Here is a 22,484-nt window from a genome sequence, read left to right as displayed (position 1 = left end):
AGGATCGAGGGATATTTTTTTCCTCAAGTGTTTATTAAGGTTTTTATTTTTTATTAGGTTTTTATTGGGGTTTTTAATAAGATTTTTCAAGAATGTTTTCATGATGCTAGTGGCAATTCAGAAAAGTCTTATTTCGACCGCCTTTAACGGACTCCAGGGGTAGTTGTTGGTTATTGACTCTTAAGAGTGTTTTCATGATGCTACTAATAGTGGCAATATAGCAAGGTCATATTTCGACCACTTACAACAGGCTCCAGGGGTACTTGTTTTCATCGGGATTTCAAGGGTGTTTTCATGATGCAAGGGATAATATAACAGGATTTATCAATGGAAAAAACACCCATGGGAACCCGATCTCTGTGGCCTTTGAAAAACAATCCTTATGAGGCAATGAAGCTTTGAAGAGTACAGGCTACATTGTCACTGAAATTATCACTTTTCCCCACCACTACCACCACACCTCTTCCTCGTCCCCAGGTGTCATGGATCCGCCGGCGGGACCTGCACGTCCTCACCACGGACTCCTTCACGTATACGAGCGACCCCCGGTTCAGCGCCCTCCACCAGGCCGCCTCCCCCCTACTGGGTGCTGCACGTGGCGCGCCCCGCCCTCTCTGACGCGGGCGTGTACGAGTGCCAGGTCTCCGCGCAACCTAAGATCTTCAGGAGGTTCACGCTTCAGGTTGTGGGTGAGTGGAGCCTGCTGTCGTGTTTCCCCCTCTGACATTTTCTCCGTGATGTTTTTCCCTTTGGACATTTTCCCCTGACGTTTTCCTCTGGACATTTTTCTCCTCTGGACATGTTCTCATATTTCCCCTCTGGACATTCAATCCCATGACACCTCCCTGACGGACATTTTCCATCTAAACATTTTTAACCCTCTGGACATTTTCCCCTCTGGACCGTGGGGAGAAGAGGTGATACCGATAGTAGTAGTAGTAGTAGTAGTAGTAGTAGTAGTAGTAAAGTAGTAGCAAAAATACGTCATGATAAAAACTGAAGTAGCAGCAACAGTAGCAGTAAAGTTAATAGTAAAAATAAAAGTCAAATCAGTAGCAGGAATAGCAGAAGTGATAATAAGCAGAGCAGAAGTGGTAATGCAATGTCACGCATCCTGCAGAGCCTCGCGCCGTGATCTTGGGGGCGCGGGAGGTGTTCATGAGGGCGGGCAGTGATCTCAACATTACCTGCCTCATTAAGGGCGCTGCACCTGAAGCCACACCTGTCACGTGGCTGCGGCTGCCTCTGGGTGAGTGTGTGTGTGTGTGTGTGTGTGTGTGTGTGTGTGTGTGTGTGTGTGTGTATGGTGACGGGCGCCAGGTTAAGTATAAGAGCAGAAAGAAAAGGAAGGTCAAGTAATATGCCGTCAAGAATTGGTGCTGAAGTGAAAAATTCTCTCTCTCTCTCTCTCTCTCTCTCTCTCTCTCTCTCTCTCTCTCTCTCTCTCTCTCTCTCTCTCTCTCTCTCTCTCTCTCTCTCTCTCTCTCTCTCTCTCTCTCTCTCTCTCTCTCTCTCTCTCATATAAGTACCAAACATTCCACGATAATAACCGAAACCCTGAAAAAAAAAAAAAAAATCAAGTAACTCCACAGAAAACAATCAGACATGGACATCATCATCCACCAAATCCTTACTGAAATCCATGATAGCATTCTCAAACGTGCCAGCGTCTTGTCCTTATAACACGATCCAGTGAGAGTTACTATCGATTTTTTTGAGTCCGCTTGTTTTGGATGAATCTAGTGACAGTTTGACACGAATTCTGCATCAGCAAAGTAAACAAAACAAAACCTCACGAGAACCCGACTAGGCATCTCTGTGGCTTTTCAAAACAGCCCTTAATGAGAGAAAGCGCTTACCGGTCTTGTTCTTGGTTTAGGAGCAAATCAGATGTGTTTAGATGATGCTAGTGATAGTTTAACACGAATTCTGCATCATCAAAGTAAAAAACATTCTTTTTTTTTATGTAGGAAGGGCACTGGCCAAGGGCAACAAAAATCTAATAAAAAAAAAATGCCCACTGAAATGCCAGTCCCATAAAATGAAAACATTAAGCATCTCTGTGGCCTTTGAAAACTACCCCTGATGAGGAAAAGCGTTTATGAGCCTCTTTCGTTAGGGAAGGAGGAGGGAACGCCAAGCAGCCTCCAGGGAACTGCATGGGCGCCGTACACACCTTTAAATTACCCCGATAATCGAAGAGTGGCTTGGTAGCGTCTCCCTGCCTACTGCTGAGAAGAAGAGGGGGGGAGGAGGGGAAGGGAGAGATGATTTAGGATGGGAAGAGCGAGAAAAGAGAAGAGATGAGACAGAAGAAGTAGGGTGGAGATGTTAGGTGAGAGAGGAGGAGGGAAGGAGAATGAGATACTAGATGGAGAGTGGAGAAAAGGCGAGGAAAGAAGAGCAGCGAGAGAGAGAGAGAGAGAGAGAGAGAGAGAGAGAGAGAGAGAGAGAGAGAGAGAGAGAGAGAGAGAGAGAGAGCGGAGATGCGTAGGTAATGAGCGAAGTCGGTGGACAGAAAGGATTTGTTGAGGTGTTAAACTTTCTTCCGTGTTCTTTGTTTTCTTCCTTTGTCTTGCAGTGCGGTATGGAGGAGCAGGGGGGGGCGGAGCGAGGCTGGGGTGGGCGGGGACAGGTGGGGACAGGTGAGCGTGAAGTGATGTGTGTGAATAGGTAGGATGGCCATTCATTCTCACCTTTGCTTTGTGTTGGTGTGTGTGTTAATTCTTGCCGCGTGTTTTTTTCAAGTTTGTCTGCGTGGGATGAACGGGAGTGCTGCTCCTCCTCCCTCGCACCCTTCGCTTTCTACTGCTGGATAAGATTAAATCAGGGATTCTCAACCTTCTTGACTTTATGTAAGCCTTAATGTATTTCAGCACTGGCCACGTGCCCCTCTCCAAGAATGTAGCACAGTGCACTCAGAACATAACTTATGCATTCAGGAATTCACCGGTAAATAATAACAGGTGTGTCCACGAATTCATCAGTGTATGATGACAAAAAAAAATTGTTCATATCTATCAATATATAGAATTTATTATCAAATGTGCCAATGAATTCATCAGTACCGTACGTAATGACAACAACAATCGTCTGTGAATTCATTGGTCAGTCCAGGTTCTATGATAGATGTCAGGTAATTACCAAAACATGTGACATCTACGTGATGCCTTTATACATGTCTTGTTAATGGATTTATAAGATAATTCTAAGATTGCAGTTGATTTTCTAAACCTATTGAAGCTTCTTTTCGAATAATTTGTGAACTTACTGTAAATTAGATATTCAGAGGGACTTCAACATCCGGGAGGGTTAGTATTGCGAAGCCTAGCTGTCGTGGCGTACACCAGACGTAAAAACCTGCAGTAATTATTATTATTTTTTTTTACGCTATTGTTGTCTGTACTATCATGTATCTAAAGAACATACAATTATTGTAATATATCAGTTAGCCTTATTTTTTTGTCTTCTGTATAGAGAGAAGTCCTTTTCAAGAAATGTAAGGCCCGGTTTACACTACCCCGTTTTTATGGATTCCGTTTCCGTACACCATCAAACAATGACGTCACCACCGTTTTCGTTCGAGCGACTGTAGTTGGAGCCGGGCTCCGTTTCTGCCTCCGCTTGAACGGACGCCGTCGAGCGGGAGATGAACCAAGTTTAACTTTGTGCGGAGAGACGGACAGTTTGCGAGGGCTGATATTTCGAATGTTCTGGGTATTATCGATATTCAAGTACATGAAAAAACGTTATTGAATTACAGCTTTATAACGTAATAATGCTGTATTGTAAATTAAACATTTTAATAATTCGTGGAAAAAGATGAGTGACTGGGGTCCCAGCGTGAGGTGTGGCAACACCGCAAAGCATGTAAACACAAACACATGGATGGACTGGGCAGGTTTCAGTCCAACAAACTGCAGAAACGCAACAAGCCTCACTCAGCACTATGGTAATGACTGTATTAATAATTGACATCCAGACATCCAGACATCCTCAATTCCTCCATCTATCAACTCGACACAACCTTCCAGACAACTATCCCCTCTTCTTCAATGACACTCAACTGTCCCCCTCTTCTACACTGAACATCCTCGGTCTGTCCTTTACTTATAATCTGAACTGGAAACTTCACATCTCATCTCTAGCTAAAACAGCTTCTATGAAGTTAAGTGTTCTGAGACGTCTCCGCCAGTTTTTCTCACCCTCCCAGCTGCTAACTCTGTACAAGGGCCTTATCCGTCCATGTATGGAGTATGCTTCACATGTCTGGGGGGTTTCCACTCACACTGCTCTTCTAGACAGGGTGGAATCAAAAGCTTTTCGTCTCATCAACTCCTCTCCTCTAACTGACTGTCTTCAGCCTCTCTCTCACCGCCGCAATGTTGCATATCTAGCTGTCTTCTACCGCTATTTTCATGCTAACTGCTCTTCTGATCTTGCTAACTGCATGCCTCCCCTCCTTCCGCGGCCTCGCTGCACAAGACTTTCTTCTTTCTCTCACCCCTATTCTGTCCACCTCTCTAACGCAAGAGTTAACCAGTATTCTCAATCATTCATCCCTTTCTCTGGTAAACTCTGGAACTCCCTGCCTGCTTCTGTATTTCCACCTTCCTATGACTTGAATTCCTTCAAGAGGGAGGTTTCAAGACACTTATCCACCAATTTTTGACCACTGCCTTGACCCTTTTACGGGACTGGCATTTCAGTGGGCATTTTTTTTTTATTGATTTTTGTTGCCCTTGGCCAGTGTCCTTCTTACATAAAAAAAAAAAAAAAGACATCCGGTATAGCCTCCCTCTCCCCCACACCGTGCATTGATACAAGACACAACTGCCTCCACCGTGCCCTGTAGGATTCACTAGCGTGTAGTTACTTATACTTCTTTACTGGGCAATAAATGACACTCTTCTCCACCTCACTGGCCTCTCTTCGTCTGCTGCGAGCAGCAAGGTGGCAAGAAGTATACAAATTCTTTGTCGAGGAGGTCTCTTCTCGGCCATGTTGACAAACATGGATACGGAGACGGCGGCCAACTCCTCCGTTCAGTACGGACTTCGTTTTTGTGACGTCATTGTTGGACGGTGAACGGAGATGGAATCCGTAAAAACGGGCCTTAGAATACCGTGGGCGTGTGTAAATAAGAGATGCCATCAACCGCTACGCTTTCGTTTTATCGCTAATTAGTTTGTACGTTCTAAAGCCTTCTGTGGTTTAATAATTACTTCAAACAAAAAATCGTGCATAATTAGGTTTATTTTGATAGATGTCTTAGGTCTGCAGAGTGTCCTTTCATACAAGTATATTCGTAGGAAACTTCCACCCCATCAGCAGTCCACCATGGCGGGTGCCGTGAGCAAACGCACGCCTTTTCACTATCCTAAGGTTAGGGTGTAACAGTTTTCAGACTCGTATTATAACAAAATCAATCTGTAATAGCTTCTAGATTGATATCAGAACGTGACCGGGTGTTGAGTGACAAGTGTTCGGTGCCTGGGATTGAGCAGGAGAGGAGGACAGCAAGTTGACGCAGGCTGGCTGATGGGGCAAGGTGGCCGCCATGACCGAATCCTCGTTGTTTACTGGACTCCTAACACGAGTGTGCTTATTCTGTAATCACTATCCCTTAGAATGATATTCTTGATTATAGTTCATTCATAAATATACTACCAAGAACGAAGAAATGTACATCTTTCCTTCAATCTCAGAAAATGCGCAGGCGTCAGTGAGGGGGAACTGATCAGGGAATGGCAGCCGCCATGACACCCTCCTCTCTTATTTCAGGGCTTCTTGCACGACTGTCTGCATATTTTGCGATCACAGTGCCATAGAAGGACATTTCTAAATATAGTTCCTTCATAAATATACTACAAAGAACGAAAATAAATTTGTATTTTTCTTCAATCGCTGGAAGTACGCAGGCATCGGTGAGAGAGAGAGGTACACTATCGTCTGTCGTCGAACAACAAACTCTTCATAAAAATATCACTCGATACTCTCAAGCTTCAGTGACGAAGCAACTGCTGGCGGATGTAGACTAGAGCGTACTTACCAACGTGCACACATCCGTCTCGGGAAATTTTTAATCACTTTGGGACCCGAAGGGTCTACTCTAGGGATACAGCTCTTACAGGTCGTACGGCATAAATTTCAAAAGGTGTAGGGCCGTATGTATCCTTAGAGAGAGAGAGAGAGAGAGAGAGAGAGAGAGAGAGAGAGAGAGAGAGAGAGAGATACCTATATACATACATACAGACAGACAGACAGACGGACAAGTTTCAAGATGAAACACAAAAACGTGAACACAATTTTTTTTTTTTTTTTTTTTTTTTTTGTTAAAACACGATGACGGATATTTTAGTATCACGTGAAACAAGTTACGGAAAGACTAAAACTCAAATTTATGAAAACGACACATTTATCCAAGTCAGCGACTTTCATTAGTCTTCTCTCTCGTTCTTGTCTTTGTCGCTGTTCTCATCGTCCCCATTACCACCTTTGTCGCAGTTATGATGGTCCATATTGTTACCGCTACCGCCTTTGTCAGAGTCCCCAGTGTTACTGTCATCCCCACTGTAATCATCCCTATAAACGCATTGATGCGTTGCGTTTATGGTGTAGCAAAGGAGTGACTGTAAACCACTTGTGTTGTACTCACTTCTCAGTTTATTGGGATGCTGTCAAACCTGTAAGTTATCATAAGTACATCACTTGATAGGAAATAATTGGGAATCCTGCAATAAGGCAATGTAGCTGTGCACTTCACAGGGATATTTGTAAACACTACATTATGCAACATCATCGTCCCGAAACAAACACCGAAACATCTAGGTATATTAATGACACAGATAGATATGATTAATACATAAGTAAATAATACATACGCAATTGCGTATGTGCCACACAATCACCTTAATCCCAGAGCAGGCTCCATTTCCACGTAACGTGGCAGAGGGGCTCCGTAGATTTTATGAACTAGTGCCTCTGCGGCTGAGATGACAGTGGCACAGCTGGAGAGCGGTGAACTACACAGGTCTTGCCTCTACGGCTGCCACCAAGACTCTGCCCCTATGGCAGAGCCCACCTTATTTCTTCTCATTCTTCAACCCATCACACCATGTTTCTTCCCAAGTTCACCCCCTTGATCCCCATTAAACTATGTCTCAAGTTCACCCCCTTGACCCCCATTAAACCATGTCAAGCCTTACCCTGCCTCGCGCTGACCTGGCTGAGGGAAAAAATGATGGTCTAGATAAGGACCGTGGTGTCCTGTAAACAAACACCCCTCTGTAGCTCGCCTTCTCGCCTTCTCGTCCCGTCCACATATCAAGTAATGTTATAAGTATAATATTAACCTCGTAACGTAACTTATGGCAAAGTACAGTAGTGTAACCCCTATCTGGGGCCCGTCATGACAAGAACATAACAAGAAACCAGCTACAAATTAAAGTACAGGAACTACAAGCCAGCCGGTACTGAGCCGGCGGCTACAATCCCTAACGTCTTCGTCGTCGTCATCAGCGTCGTCGCCTGTGTCACCGCTCCCCTCGTTGCAGAATACTCGCTAAATAAACTTTTGATCAAGCTCTTGTGACGCCAAGTGTTGGATGAGGCGTGCAGTGCCTCGGACCACCTGGATGAGGGACGGACGAAGGTTTGCATCCTAGGCGATACACAGGCAGGATAGACACCTCAGCGGGCCCGTCACAGATGTCTGCGGACAGCCCTCCAGCAGCCATCCCAAAAAGTAGCCAAAGCTATACACGTCTCCCTCAGCCAGCACTGGTTTTCCTTCAAACTGTTCAGGAGCCATCCAGTCCGCCCCCTCCTCTGATTCCTCTTTGTCCTCGTCCTCGTCCTCTTCCTGAGTCTCATCAGTTGTCAAATCGCCAAGGGAACGGTACAAATAGAGATATTTCCTGTCACACCTCGCCAGCCTCGCTCTCCTCGTCACCTTGCACCATCTCTCTGTCAGGCCCTACTCTGCCTTTTCTAAAGGTCGTCTCGGTGCGGCAAGCCAGCCCAAAGTCGATGACGTGAAACTCTGTCTGCGCGACAGTGCCAGTAAACGTAATATTGTTGTACTTAAGATCATTATGGACAAAGCCCATGTCGTGGACTTCACCCAGTCGCTGGCACACGTTGATTAGGGACTCGAGGAAGTGTCTGACCGAACACTGCAGTAAATACTTATCGCAGATGTCGCCGACAAACTGCTGCACCAGGGGCGTGTGAAGAATGGCACACATCCAGAAGCCGCGGCACTCCACCCACTCCTCTTAGCTCCACCACCGTGCGAGCCTCCTCCAAGAGCAGCGCAAGCCTCGCCTTCTTCATTAGTTCCTTGACAACCAGCTCATATCCATTGTAGGTGGCCCGCCGCACAGATCCAAAGCCACCCACATCCAGCAGGCGCCCGACGCCCAGCGCACGCAACTGTTCCTGGGTAAGGAACGCGACGTGACGCCGCAGGAATGACTCGCCGTCTTCCTCTATCTCGCCCTGCTTCGTGCCCTTGTCGTCTTCCTCTGATTGTCGCTGCATTCACGTTCTCCTCATTCTGAGTGTTTAGCACGTCTTCGTTGTCTTCCTGTTCGTTCTCGTTTTCATCGTATACTCATATATCATCTTTGTCTTCTATGCTTTCATTATCTTTCTCCTCATGTTTGGATTCCTCTTGTTCCTTATCATTGTAGTCATTGACTTTCTCCTCACCTTTGCCTTCCTCTTGTTCCTTATCATTACAGATGCCTTCAATCTCCGTCTCGGCAACTTCGTTTTCTGTGGAAAATCTGTATCCCTCGTGTTGATCATCTTGCCTCTCCTCTCTTTCCTTCGCGGCTTGGTCATCGTCGTGCTCCTCCCGAGCCTCCGTGGAGGACAGAGGAGGGCGGCCGACGCTTGCCTGCCTTGCACTTGGGCGCCAGAGCAGGCACAGCAGGACCACCGCGACGCCTTCAGCCACTGCTTGGAGACCCGTCATGCACGCACGGATGCGCTCCATCTTGCTCACCAGGCGGGCCATGCAGGCAACGTACTCCTGGAAGCGCACCTCCAGCACCGCCTCTCCGATCAGCGACAGGAACCTCAGGCTGGTGGCGGGCGGCGTGCATACCTCGCCATGGGCGGGGCGCGGCGCGCAACCCCACGCCTCCCAACCAGCGGCTGGGCGATCCTTGTCAATTGTACCAGCTTGAGTGTCGCTGGTTTGTCTGCACAGTGAGGATGCGCGGAGGTCTGTTGTACTCATACTCGTATTTGGTTTCATTTGACGCCGTTTTTTGCTGCTGCTTTTCCTTGAGAAACAGCTCGGGGATGGTGCCAGGACTGCTTGGAGTGTGTGTGTGTGTGTGTGTGTGTGTGTGTGTGTGTGTGTGTGTGTGTGTGTGTGTGTGTGTGAAAATCATGAAGAAAAGTAATGATTAATTAACAATGATAATAATAATAATAAGAAGAAGAAGAAGAAGAAGAAGAAGAAGAAGAAGAAGAAAAAGAAGAAGAAGAAGTATAGGAATAAAAAAAAGTGAGAAAAGAAGAAATCGAAAATGAAGAAAAGAAAATTAGGAGAAAGAAGAAGAAAAAGAAGGAGCGCACTCACACACCCTCGCACACACGCACGCACGCACGCACGCACGCACGCACGCACGCATGCACGTAAATACGCCTGGGATACCCGTATCCCAGGCTGAGAACTCTTGGAATAGATGGATTGCAAGGTACATTTTTGAAGAAATGGCACACTGTACACCATAATTATCACTGAACTTGAAAATATTTCCTCTATCTCCTCCTCCTCTTCTTTATTCTTTTCTTTTTTATTTGCTTTTATTATTATTATTATTATTATTATTATTATTATTATTATTATTATTATTATTCCTCTTCCTGCTCTTCCCCTTCTTATTATTATTCCTCCTCCTCCTTCTCCTCCTCCTCCTCCTCCTTCAGAAATCGCACAGCTTGAAGAAAGAGAGAGAGAGAGAGAGAGAGAGAGAGAGAGAGAGAGAGAGAGAGAGAGAGAGAGAGAGAGAGAGAGAGAGAATGGTGGAGATAAACAAAAAATATTAATGATTTTCCCTCCTCCAGGAATCAAAATCAGCAGCAGCAGCAGCAGCAGTGGGGGGAGGCTGGAGGAAGTGAACTCAGGCGGGCGTGGGGGCGTGCAGCTGGTGACGGACCGGCGTGCAGGAACCAGCTGGCTTCTGGTGACGCGCGCCACTTGGAGGGACGCCGGCACTTACACCTGCGCCCCCGTCCGTGCCAGACCCGCCTCAGTGGTCGTGCACGTGCTGGAAGGTGTGTGTGGGAGGGGGAGGGGGTGAATGTGTGTGTGTGATGGGGGGGGGCTTGGGAAAGGAGATGAATGAATGGTTGGATGGGTATAATTGTTCTTGTTCTTTTCTTTCATATCTTTCATATTCTTCTTAATCTTCCCTTCCTCTCTTCCTCCTCCTCCTTCTCCTTCCCATTCTCCTCCTCCTCCTCCTCCTCCTTCTCCTCCTCCTCCTCCTCCTCCTCCTCCTCCTCCTCCTCCTCCTCCTCCTCCTCCTGAACGAGTACTTCTCAACCGTCTTCACGACTGAGGATGTTCAGGGCAGTCTGCCGACCCCCACGCCTCAGTCACGAGGCACCACGCTGCCAGACTTCACCATCACAGAAAGTGAAATCCTCTCAGTCACAAAGAGCATGAACGTAAACAAAACACCCGGGCCAGACAAGATATCACCCAGGCTTCTTAAAGAAGCAAGAAATGAGCTCGTGAAACCGCTTACAATTTTATTCAATAAAACTTTGCTAGCGGGTAAAGTTCCCCACGAATGGAAACTAGCAAATGTCACGCCAATCTTTAAAAAAGGAAATAAATCTCTCCCAGCCAATTACAGGCCGATCAGTCTCACTTCAGTAGTGTGTAAGCTGATGGAAACAATAATTAGAGATAAAATTGTTAAATATTTAGAAGAAAATAAAATCATAAAGGATTCGCAACACGGTTTCAGAACCAAGCGCTCCTGCTTAACAAACTTACTAGACTTCTTTTATGAAGTATTTAACTCGTATGACGAGACAAAAGCTGTTGATATTATCTACCTTGATTTCCAGAAAGCTTTCGACACTGTTCCCCATAAGAGACTCATCAGCAAAGTAAAAGCTCACGGCATTGCCGGAAACACCCTGAAATGGCTGAGAGACTGGCTCTCTGACAGAAAACAGCGTGTTGTAATAAATGGGAAAGAGTCAGAGTGGCATAAGGTAAATAGCGGCGTTCCTCAAGGCTCTGTATTAGGACCAGTACTCTTCATAATGTACATAAATGATATTGATGAAGGGATAAACTGCAAAATAAGTAAATTTGCAGACGACACCAAAATAACAAGTAGAGTTACGTCTGTGTCACAATGGCAGGAACTGCAGTGTGACCTCAATAAACTAACAAGCTGGGCAGAAAAATGGCAGATGAGATTCAATATAGAAAAGTGCAAAATTCTACATATCGGAAGCAATAATGTTCAGGCGAGATATGTAATGAATAACATGCCACTGTCAAGTGCTGATAAAGAAAAAGATCTTGGTGTCGTTGTGTCAAACGACCTAAAGCCGAGTCAACACTGCACAGAAACAGTAAAGACGGCAAATAAATTAGTAGGGTTCATTGGAAGAACCTTTGAATTTAAATCAGAAAAGGTTATACTTGCCTTATATAACTCACTGGTGCGCCCTCATCTAGAATACTGTGTACAGTTCTGGTCACCATACTACAAAAAAGACATTGAAAAACTAGAAAAGATACAGCGCAGAGTCACAAAGATGATTCCAAGATTGCGCAATAAGCCGTATGAGGAACGACTGGAAGAACTAAACCTATTTAGTTTAACAAAGCGCAGGATAAGAGGAGACCTAATTGAAGTGTTCAAAATTTTCAAAGGATATAGTAACATTGATGCACATAATTATTTTACCATTGATCATTCTAACCTAACAAGAAATAATGGATTCAAGATTATACCCAAACGTTTTAAATCCCACGAGGCCAAACATTTCTTCTTTAATCGTATAGTAAATATATTGTTCTCGTGCTATACATGATAGAGAGGTGGCCCACAAAAGGTACTTAAGCCTTCCTTCACCAGAATCTCATGCACTTTATATTTCTGCCCGGAACCATGCCAAGTCTGTTCTCCAACTAGCCAAAAACTCCTTCATTAACAGAAAATGTCAAAACCTTTCAAGATCTAACTCCCCTCGTGATTTCTGGCATCTAGCCAAAAATATCTCCAATAACTTTGCTTCTTCTTCTTTCCCTCCTCTACTTCAACCAGATGGCACCACTGCTATCACATCTATTTCTAAAGCTGAACTCTTTGCTCAAACCTTTGCTAAAAACTCTACCTTGGACGATTCTGGGCTTGTTCCTCCCTCTCCTCCACCCTCTGACTACTTCATGCCTCGTATTAAAATTCTTCGTAATGATGTTTTCCATGCCCTCGCTGGCCTAAACCCTCAGAAGGCTTATGGACCTGATGGGGTCCCTCCTATTGTTCTCCGAAACTGTGCCTCCGTGCTTGCACCTTGCCTAGTCAAACTCTTTCAGCTCTGTCTGTCAACATCTACCTTTCCTTCTTGCTGGAAGTTTGCCTACATTCAACCTGTTCCTAAAAAGGGTGACCGCTCTAATCCCTCAAACTACCGTCCTATTGCTTTAATTTCCTGCTTATCTAAAGTTTTTGAATCTATCCTCAACAGGAAGATTCTTAAACATCTATCACTTCACAACCTTCTATCTGATCGCCAGTATGGGTTCCGTCAAGGCCGCTCGACTGGTGATCTTCTGGCTTTCCTTACTGAGTCTTGGTCATCCTCTTTTAGAGACTTTGGTGAAACTTTTGCTGTTGCCTTGGACATATCAAAAGCCTTTGATAGAGTCTGGCACAAAGCTTTGATTTCCAAACTACCCTCCTACGGTTTCTATCCTTCTCTCTGTAACTTCATCTCAAGTTTCCTTTCTGACCGTTCTATTGCTGCTGTGGTAGACGGTCACTGTTCTTCTCCTAAATCTATTAACAGTGGTGTTCCTCAGGGTTCTGTCCTGTCACCCACTCTCTTCTTATTATTCATTAATGATCTTCTAAAACAAACTTCTTGTCCTATCCACTCCTATGCTGATGATACCACCCTGCACTTTTCCACGTCTTTTCATAGACGTCCAACCCTTCAGGAGGTAAACATATCACGCAGGGAAGCCACAGAACGCCTGACTTCTGATCTTTCTAAAATTTCTGATTGGGGCAGAGCAAACTTGGTATTGTTCAATGCCTCAAAAACTCAATTCCTCCATCTATCAACTCGACACAATCTTCCAGACAACTATCCCCTCTTCTTCAATGACACTCAACTATCCCCCTCTTCTACACTGAACATCCTCGGTCTGTCCTTTACTTATAATCTGAACTGGAAACTTCACATCTCATCTCTAGCTAAAACAGCTTCCATGAAGTTAGGTGTTCTGAGACGTCTCCGCCAGTTTTTCTCACCCCCGCAGCTGCTAACTCTGTACAAGGGCCTTATCCGTCCATGTATGGAGTATGCTTCACATGTCTGGGGGGGTTCCACTCATACTGCTGTTCTAGACAGGGTGGAATCAAAAGCTTTTCGTCTCATCAACTCCTCTCCTCTAACTGACTGTCTTCAGCCTCTCTCTCACCGCCGCAATGTTGCATCTCTAGCTGTCTTCTACCGCTATTTTCATGCTAACTGCTCTTCTGATCTTGCTAACTGCATGCCTCCCCTCCTTCCGCGGCCTCGCTGCACAAGACTTTCTTCTTTCTCTCACTCCTATTCTGTCCACCTCTCTAACGCAAGAGTTAACCAGTATTCTCAATCATTCATCCCTTTCTCTGGTAAACTCTGGAACTCCTTGCCTGCTTCTATATTTCCACCTTCCTATGACTTGAATTCCTTCAAGAGGGAGGTTTCAAGACACTTATCCACCAATTTTTGACCACTGCTTTGACCCTTTTAGGGACTGGCATTTCAGTGGGCATTTTTTTTATTAGATTTTTGTTGCCCTTGGCCAGTATCCTTCCTACATAAAAAAAAAAAAAAAAAAAATATGGAATAAACTTCCTGCCGAAATTGTAAACAGCAATACTATTGAATCATTCAAAAATAAAATAGACAAATATTTAAAAGCAAATCCCCAACAAGCTCTCTTCTTGTCCGAATAATTACTAAATTCACTATTTAAACTCTTATTCAACAGTTTTAATATAACTTGTATTAACTTTCAGATAGGCGTATAGAGTTCACCGTAGGGTGAATAGTAGAACTTCCTTTCATCCTTTCCTATGAAAATTTCCATGTCAGTTTTTCCATACTGCATGGTACTTTTCCCAACTATTTCCATGCCAGCGCAAGCTGGAGGGAGTGGTGGGTGGGGAGGAGCCTTCTGCTATGCTGTCCTGTCTCTCTTCACTGTAGCTAGTTAGAAGTAGTTACCAAACAGCCTTGCAAGGACCAAAAGGTTTGTTGCTGTTTGGCTTTCCTTTGTATTCCTTTGTATTCCTCCTCCTCCTCCTCCTCCTCCTCCTACTTCTTAGACCGTCATCAAGCGTTATTAACTCGATACAGTTTAAACTTTCAGAATTCACCTCAGTAGATACTGTGAACGTAACCTTCATTTGACAGTATTTCACTATATGTTTCAGAATGATTTGCGTGTCTTAGCAGCTCAAAGGCCTCCTCTCGATCAATCACATTCCCGACGTTCACATTCACTTTATTTCCTTCCTTAAGTAGCAGGAAGAGTGCATGCGGCAGGAGGATTTAGTGGGGTGTCCTTAGTTTGCGTCAGTAGAGAGCAAGGGAGCCGTATTTTCCTAGCCTTCCGGTCTCTGTAAGTTTCCCTAAGTGACCTTCTGCATTCATGATGATCAAACAGCCTGCCAAAAGGTGTGTTGCGCTTTATTTTCCCTTTATATTGTATCCATGTTCCTTCTCGTCCTCGTCCTCGTTATCATCGTCCTCCTCCTCCTCCTCCTCCTCCTCCTCCTCCTACTCCTCCTTTATCACGTACCTCCCCAAACACACGGACGTTAATAAGTATGTTGTTGTTCACTTTTCTTTGTATTTTTTTTCACCTCTTCCTCCTCCACCACCACCACCATCACCACCCTGCAGGAAGACAGGTCATTCAGTCTTTCACCACCACGCCGTAAAATCTCGGCTACCAGAACACCCTCCGCCAGGCCGCGAGGGACGGTGTGTGCGCCGCCCTTAAGCCCCTATTCTGAAACGCCTTGCTCTCTCACCGCCACTGTTTTCAAAGACCACAGAGATGACTTGCCGGGTTGTCACGAGTGTTTCTCCTGTTAATAACGTAGAAATGTTGTTAATCTGTAACTAGAACCGTAAAAACGCCCTTAAAAGCCTGTGCAATTTCAGCTAGAACCTTTTTGAAAGTAATGGAGAAGAAGTGTTTCAGAATACGGAGAATAAGAGAGAAAGAGAGAGAGAGAGAGAGAGAGAGAGAGAGAGAGAGAGAGAGAGAGAGAGAGAGAGAGAGAGAGAGAGAGAGAGCATTTGGACCTTTTCATCACAGGGAAGTACGAGCATCATTTCAGTTCTGCCAGTGCGTTAAGTTAATCCTCTTTGAGTGAATGCAGGATTTTGAGTCTTCGTTAAGGACTGCTGGGATTCCGTTCAGGGATTTCGGATTCTGTTTAGGACTCGTTATCTTGCTCGGGTATACCATCATCACCATCATTATCATCATCATCATCATCATCATCATCATTACTGTTGTCGTAGTCTTCATACCTGTCATCTTCATTCTATTTTCTATCTTTTTTTTCATTTTTATTTCCTTCTTCTTTTACTTTTTTACATTTTTCTTTTCATTAACTTGCCCATAATCATTCTTGCTGTAGATCTGTTCAGGTTCTCTCTCTCTCTCTCTCTCTCTCTCTCTCTCTCTCTCTCTCTCTCTCTCTCTCTCTCTCTCTCTCTCTCTCTCTCTCTCTCTCTCTCTCTCTCTCTCTCTCTCTCTCTCTCTCTCTCTCTCTCTCTCTCTCTCTCTCACTGGTAGTAAGGAAATGACTACTATAGGAGAAGGTAGAGGAGGGAAGGGAGACTGGAGGAGGCATGATGTTCTGGAGAGGCAGGAGAGAGAAGTGAAATGTGAGAGTGAAAGAGAGGAAGAGAGAGGGAGAATTATGTTACCTAGCCTGGGAGAGGAGAGAGGAAGAGTCATTTTGTGAGGATTTAGGAGGGAGAGAATGAGAGAGGGACTGAGTAAAAAAGAAGAGAGGAAGGGAAAGTAAGTGATGTACTGGAGAGAGAGAGAGAGAGAGAGAGAGAGAGAGAGAGAGAGAGAGAGAGAGAGAGAGAGAGAGAGACTGTTCTTGACGTATCATGTTCCCTTCACAAGAGTTTCTGCCTTGACACAAGATATTTGAACAGATTACCTTATCCCTTTACTCCCCTCACTCTCTCCCTCCCTCCCTCCATCCATCCCTCCCTCCCTCCCTCCCTCCCTCCCTCCCTCCCTCCGTTCTTTCCTTCCCTTCTCTTCAGATATTTCTTCTTCTCGTTTCGTCTTCCCTTTCTCCCTTCGTTCTCTTTGCAGTTCCCTCTCCCTTTTCTTTTTCCCTCTCAAATACTTATTTTTATTTTTGAGGGCAATAAAACTTTTGAGTAAAAAAGACCCACTTAATGCCAGTTTCCCATACAGATTCCAGATAGAAAAATCAGACATTGGAGGGTAAGCGTCTTCAAATTTCCCTCCTAAAAGAGTTCAAGTTCATGGGAAGAAGGAAATACAGAAGCAGGCAGGGAGTTCCAGAGTTTACCAGAGAAAGGGATGAATTATTGAGAATACTGGTTAACTCTTGCATTAGCAGAGAGATGGACAGAATAGGGACGAAAGAAAGAAGAAAGTCTTGTGCAGCGAGACCGCGGGAGGAGAGCAGGCATACAGTTAGCAAGATCAGAAGAGCAGTTAGCATGAAGATAGCGGTAGAAGACAGCAAGAGATACAACATTGTTATGTTGTTCTTTCTCTTCCCACTTTCTTCCTTCCTTCTTTCTTTCCTTCCTTCTTTCCTTTTTCTCTTTTTCCTAACTTTCTTTTTCTCTCCTTTCCTTTCTTTTCATATTTTCCGTATTCCTTCCGTATCATAATCATCATTGTTCCCTTCTTCCTCCACACCTTCCCCATTCCTCTTCATTCCCTACTCTTCCCTAGTCTCCATCCCGTCTTTCCTCTCCTTCCATACTTACCCATCCAGTTCCATCCAGTTCCTTCCAGTCCCTCTCACTCTCTCTCTCTCTCTCTCTCTCTCTCTCTCTTATCATTCCAGAGGGAAAACCCGCAGCTATGCAACCTTCCTTGGACAATAGCCGCACCCATGAAGACCCCTTCTCCTCCTCCTCCTCCTCCTCCTCCTCCTCCTCCTCCTCCTCCTCCTCTTCCTCCCTCCTCCTCCTCCTCCTCCTCCTCCTCCTCCTCCTCCTCCTCCTCCTCCTCCTCCTCCTCCTCCTTCTCCTCCTGGCATCCTCCCGTCCTCTTCGTCCTCCTTCCCCTCCTAAAGTTAGTGGACATTCTTCTACACCCTTGCGACCCAATCTTTTGAAGGTAGGTGTCCTGTAGTAGTAGTAGTAGTAGTAGTAGTAGTAGTAGTAGTAGTAGTAGTAGTAGTAGTAGTAGTAGTAGTAGTAGTAGTAGAAGTGGTAGTAAAAGTGTTGGTGTAGTAAAGTGGAAAAAACTAACAAAGCAACAATATAAGTCATGGGTGATGATAATGATGATGATGATGATTGTTGTTGCTGTTGTTGTTGTTATTATTATTATTATTATTATTATTATTATTATCATTATTATTATTATTATTATTATTATTATTATTATTATTATCATCATCATCATCATCATCATCACCATCATCATCATCATTATTATCATTACTGTTAAAGTTATTATAACCCACAAACTTTCCACAGCAGACACCACCACCACCACCACCCACCACCACCACATCAGCCGCCGCCGCCACCGCAGTCTCCTCCCTCCACTGTTCATCGATAAGGTCTCGTCTCCTGTTGTCTTTAATAAACCACTAACAAAACCTGTAGCGTTGCTGTACTAACCCCGGAGAGAGAGAGAGAGAGAGAGAGAGAGAGAGAGAGAGAGAGAGAGAGGAGAGAGAGAGAGAGAGAGTAGCACTAACAAAATAATCCAGTCATCATTATCATCATTAGCACCATCACCACGCCATTAAGTGTTCATGGCACCATTAACAGTCGTAACACTCTGCTCTAATGGTGTCACGTGCCTGTGTCGCCAGGCCATTAACAAGCACATTTGTGTAGTCTGTGTAGTTTGTCATGGTGACTTATATTACAGCATGTAGGGTGAATATAATACTAAGTTAACTTTTTATCGTTGTTTTTAGTATTTGTTTGTTTGTTTATTTTTACATGTGTCTACGGGTCATTCAGTGTGTGTGTGTGTGTGTGTGTGTGTGTGTGTGTGTGTGTGTTTGTCTTTCTGTTTGTCTGTCTGTCTGTCTGTCTGTCTGTACACACACTTGCACTCACATACTTTTTAGGTGCATTCTGTATACATTTACGTATATACTTTCATGTCAGTATGAAGAAAGGCATAAAAGTACAAGGCAATTTTTACTCTCTGTGTTTTTGTTTTGGTTTATGTGTACCATTATTTATTTATTTATTTATTTGTTTATTTGTCTATTTATTCATCCTTTTTTTTTGTGGGGGAGAGCAGTCGACATTTTAACAAGTTCTCTATGTGGCGATGTTTTAAAATGTTATACAATTATACGCCCCTTTTTTCTCCTTTCTGTTGGTTTTCAATCGTGTTTTCAGCATTTATAACCAAACAAAAAACCTTTAGTTTTGGCTCCCAGAGAGAGAGAGAGAGAGAGAGAGAGAGAGAGAGAGAGAGAGAGAGAGAGAGAGAGAGAGAGAGAGAGAGAGAGAGAGACGAAATGAAACGTCACAAATAAAGAAACAGATTTTAATATTAAGCCTCTCCATCAGACTCTCTCTCTCTCTCTCTCTCTCTCTGACTATCCATCCATCCATCTTATCTATCTGCTAGCAGTGTTCACCCCAATTGAGCAGAGGCAAGCATATTTCGGGCGGCTTCTCTGTAATCTGGCGTCCTCTCTATAGGCCAGAAGACGCCACACTCACAATTCCGGCAGTGGCGTCGTGAGAAAACAGTCACCCAGGACGACCTTCCACCCAGTCTTATATAAACGCTCCTGGTCTGCGAAATAAAACTGAAGACTAAAACAGTAGCTGGGTTGGATCATTCTCACATCGTTGGCGTTCAGGAGTCCTGGCCAGACCGCGTCACTCAAGGCCTGGACCACGTTCTGAAACTCTTTTGCGCTGCACCTCCTTTACTTTGAAAATGCTGTGATTGAAGTGACATGGATTTTTTCTTTTTCTTATTTTTTTTTTTTTTTTTTTTGCTGTTTTAGTAACATACTAGCAAATTATTATTAACAATACATTATTAACAGGAGAAACACTCGTGAAGACTCATCTAATTATCTTTGTGGCCTCTGAAAATAGTCGTGATGAGAAATCAAACCGTTTCTGAATGCGGGTCAGGGACTCCACTGCAGTTTGATTCCCGCGACAGAACTACTGAAGGCTCACTCCATCCTGTCTCAGGGAAAATGGAGGCGATCGCTGACATGGATTGTCTTTGTTGGAAGTTAAAAATTAAAATATATCAAGCAGAGTAATGACTGGGCTATTCAGTAAGCAGCCGAGACAAATTGGATATTGATTGTTCTGTATTTTGAACAAGTACTTAAGGCAAGTTATTGTCGCGAGGCAGTTGTAATGTGGGGACTATAACTTGCCTGTCTCAAACATCAATAAGACGGAGGTGAGGGCCGAGGCCACTCGCAACTGTGAATCATATTCTGAAACAATTCTGCCCCGTACCTATACTACTTTCAAAATGTTCCAGTTAAAGTTGTATCGGATGCTTTATGGCTCTAGTAGCAGATTAATAAGATTTTCATATCATTAACAGGAGAAACACTCTCGAGAATAAGGTTAATCATCTCTGTGGTCTTTGAAAATAGTCGTGATGAGAGAGCAAAGCGTTTCAGAATACGGGTCTCTAGTCACTGAGAGTCTAGTGTATGCCAGCAGCTTTAGCTTTGAACTTGCCCCATTGTATTAGAGAATTACGCGCAGCAACGCCAGTCAGCCAGCTCTAAGTGATAGCATCCATCCTTTATTAACAAACTCGCTGTCCGTGAAGTAAGTGTCTGCCTCAGTCTGCAGTTCTAGTGATCACAGATTAAGTCATTCAGTATCAGGTTGAAGGAAGGGCAAGTAAAAGGTAATAAGGAGAGACTCCTAGACTGCCCACCTCACCGATGTGTCATGTCTGTGACGCCGGCAACCATGGAGCGCCATCTCTCATCAGTTCGTGTGTCCTTCTGTTGTCTCCCGTTGGTCTCGTGCCAAGCTGTCCAGATACCTCATTCGTTACCCCCCCCCCCCGAGCTCATTTTCCTTTTATCATTTCTTGAAAACAGGTTTTCTCCAGTCCCCCCCCTCTTATTTTCTTATTCTTATCTTATTTGAATGTTTTGTGTAGGAGCGTTCTATTCATCTCTTATTCTTATTCTTGCCTTATCTTATCTTATTCATTTCATCCGTGCTCTTCTTGCAATTCGTCGTTGGTAACCTGCTCTTTCCATGATGGTCTTAGCAGTCTTCTCGAGAACACATTCCTAAGGCCTTTATTCTGTGCCTCATCACAGTGTTCATTCCCAATGCTTCACTGCCATACATAGAGCTCGACCACAGAGAACACTTCAAAACTGAGAGTGAATTTCATCAATTTCTGGTTTGTTCCGAGTCACACAGACTACACTAGAATGTAGACAGTCATGATGTCTGACGGCAGCTTTCCCTCATTTTTCAGAATTTTTCTATTTTGTCCATGTTTCCTCAGAGTCTGTTGATGAAAGAAATGCATGAAGAAAATATATACTTTGGCTTTTGTGGGGGAAATTATTAACTTTGCAATTTTGTATTTTTTTTTTTTTTTTCAGAGAAAGGGGGAGAGGATGTGTAAGGTTTGGTATCTTGCGTTAAATTCGTGTACTTCGTTCTGCTATCTTCTTTACCCTTTACTCGTTTGTCATGTATATTTATTTTTTATTTATTCGGTTTTTTTTTTTTTTTACTTTTTTTATCTTCCGTTTATTTACGTATTTACTTGTGCCCTCTGTTAGCTATGCGTCAACTCTCTCTCTCTCTCTCTCTCTCTCTCTCTCTCTCTCTCTCTCTCTCTCTCTCTCTCTCTCTCTCTCTCTCTCTCTCTCTCTGCAAGGACATACGTGTGTGTGTGTGGTGTGTGTGTGTGTGTGTGTGTGTGTGTGTGTGTGTACTCATACAGATATTTGTCTTACAGTGCTCTTAATGTTCGTAAAGACCCTAGAAATTAAAGGGTTAAGAAAAGAATAGTAAAAAAAAAACGTAATATTGCCTTGGATTAGCATTTTTAGTAATAAAAAAATCATATGTATATATATATATATATATATATATATATTATATATATATATATATATATATATATATATATATATATTATATATATATATATATATATATATATATATATATATAAATATATATATATAATGAAACTGTAAAAAGAATCGAGCACACAGTGCCACTGAAAAACCCTTAAGAAAATAATTATAGAGTAGGTAGGATAAAACTAATGAATAAATACATAAATAAAGAAAATTCGATGAATATGAAATAAATCAGAGAGAATGGGTACGTGATATCGGCTGCAGTAAATTATAGATGATAAAATGAGATTAAAAACACACGAGGACAAGACAAATCACCTCTTCCTTGCCTCCTTAAAACGATACATCCGTCACCCGCCGTGATAAGTGACAGGAAGATCACCGCCGCGCGGCCCAGGATGTACAGCTCCAAGGGTTAGGAAGTCAGGCGGTATTTGGCGCGCGCCACAACTCTTAAGGCCTGTATTGTGAAACACTTTACTCATTCACTACGACTGTTTTCAAAGACCACAGAGATGATTTGCCAGGTTCTCACAAGCGTCCCTCTTGTTAATAATGTATAAATATTCATAATATATCACTAGAATCTTTAAAAAAAATCCTTGAAAACCCGTGTAACTTCAAGTAGAGCCTTTTGAATGTGGTGATGTGACGCAGCAGTGTTTCAGAAATATGGTCCTTAGTGCAACTGAATAGTAAGGTGAGCAGCGGAAGGTGGAGTAAAGAGGGACTATCCTTTGTGTGTGTGTGTGTGTGTGTGTGTGTGTGTGTGTGTGTGTGTGTGTGTGTGTGTGTGTGTGTGTGTGTGTGTGTGTGTGTTGGCAGTGAAATACATATGAGTAGATGTTACATAGATACATAGAGTAATGCTAGATGACTTGCCCT

The 22,484-nt window shown here is 43.8% G+C and overlaps 1 pseudogene; it reads left to right on the top strand.

The window, feature by feature from the left end:
• LOC135105408 (zwei Ig domain protein zig-8-like) overlaps positions 1-20,929 on the top strand; it is a 35,664-nt pseudogene extending 14,735 nt beyond the window's left edge.
• Positions 20,930-22,484: the final 1,555 nt, after the last annotated feature.

This window comes from Scylla paramamosain, chromosome 12 (assembly GCF_035594125.1).
Source record: "Scylla paramamosain isolate STU-SP2022 chromosome 12, ASM3559412v1, whole genome shotgun sequence".
Lineage (NCBI taxonomy): Eukaryota > Metazoa > Arthropoda > Malacostraca > Decapoda > Portunidae > Scylla > Scylla paramamosain.
This window is presented reverse-complemented; position numbering and strand designations above follow the sequence as displayed.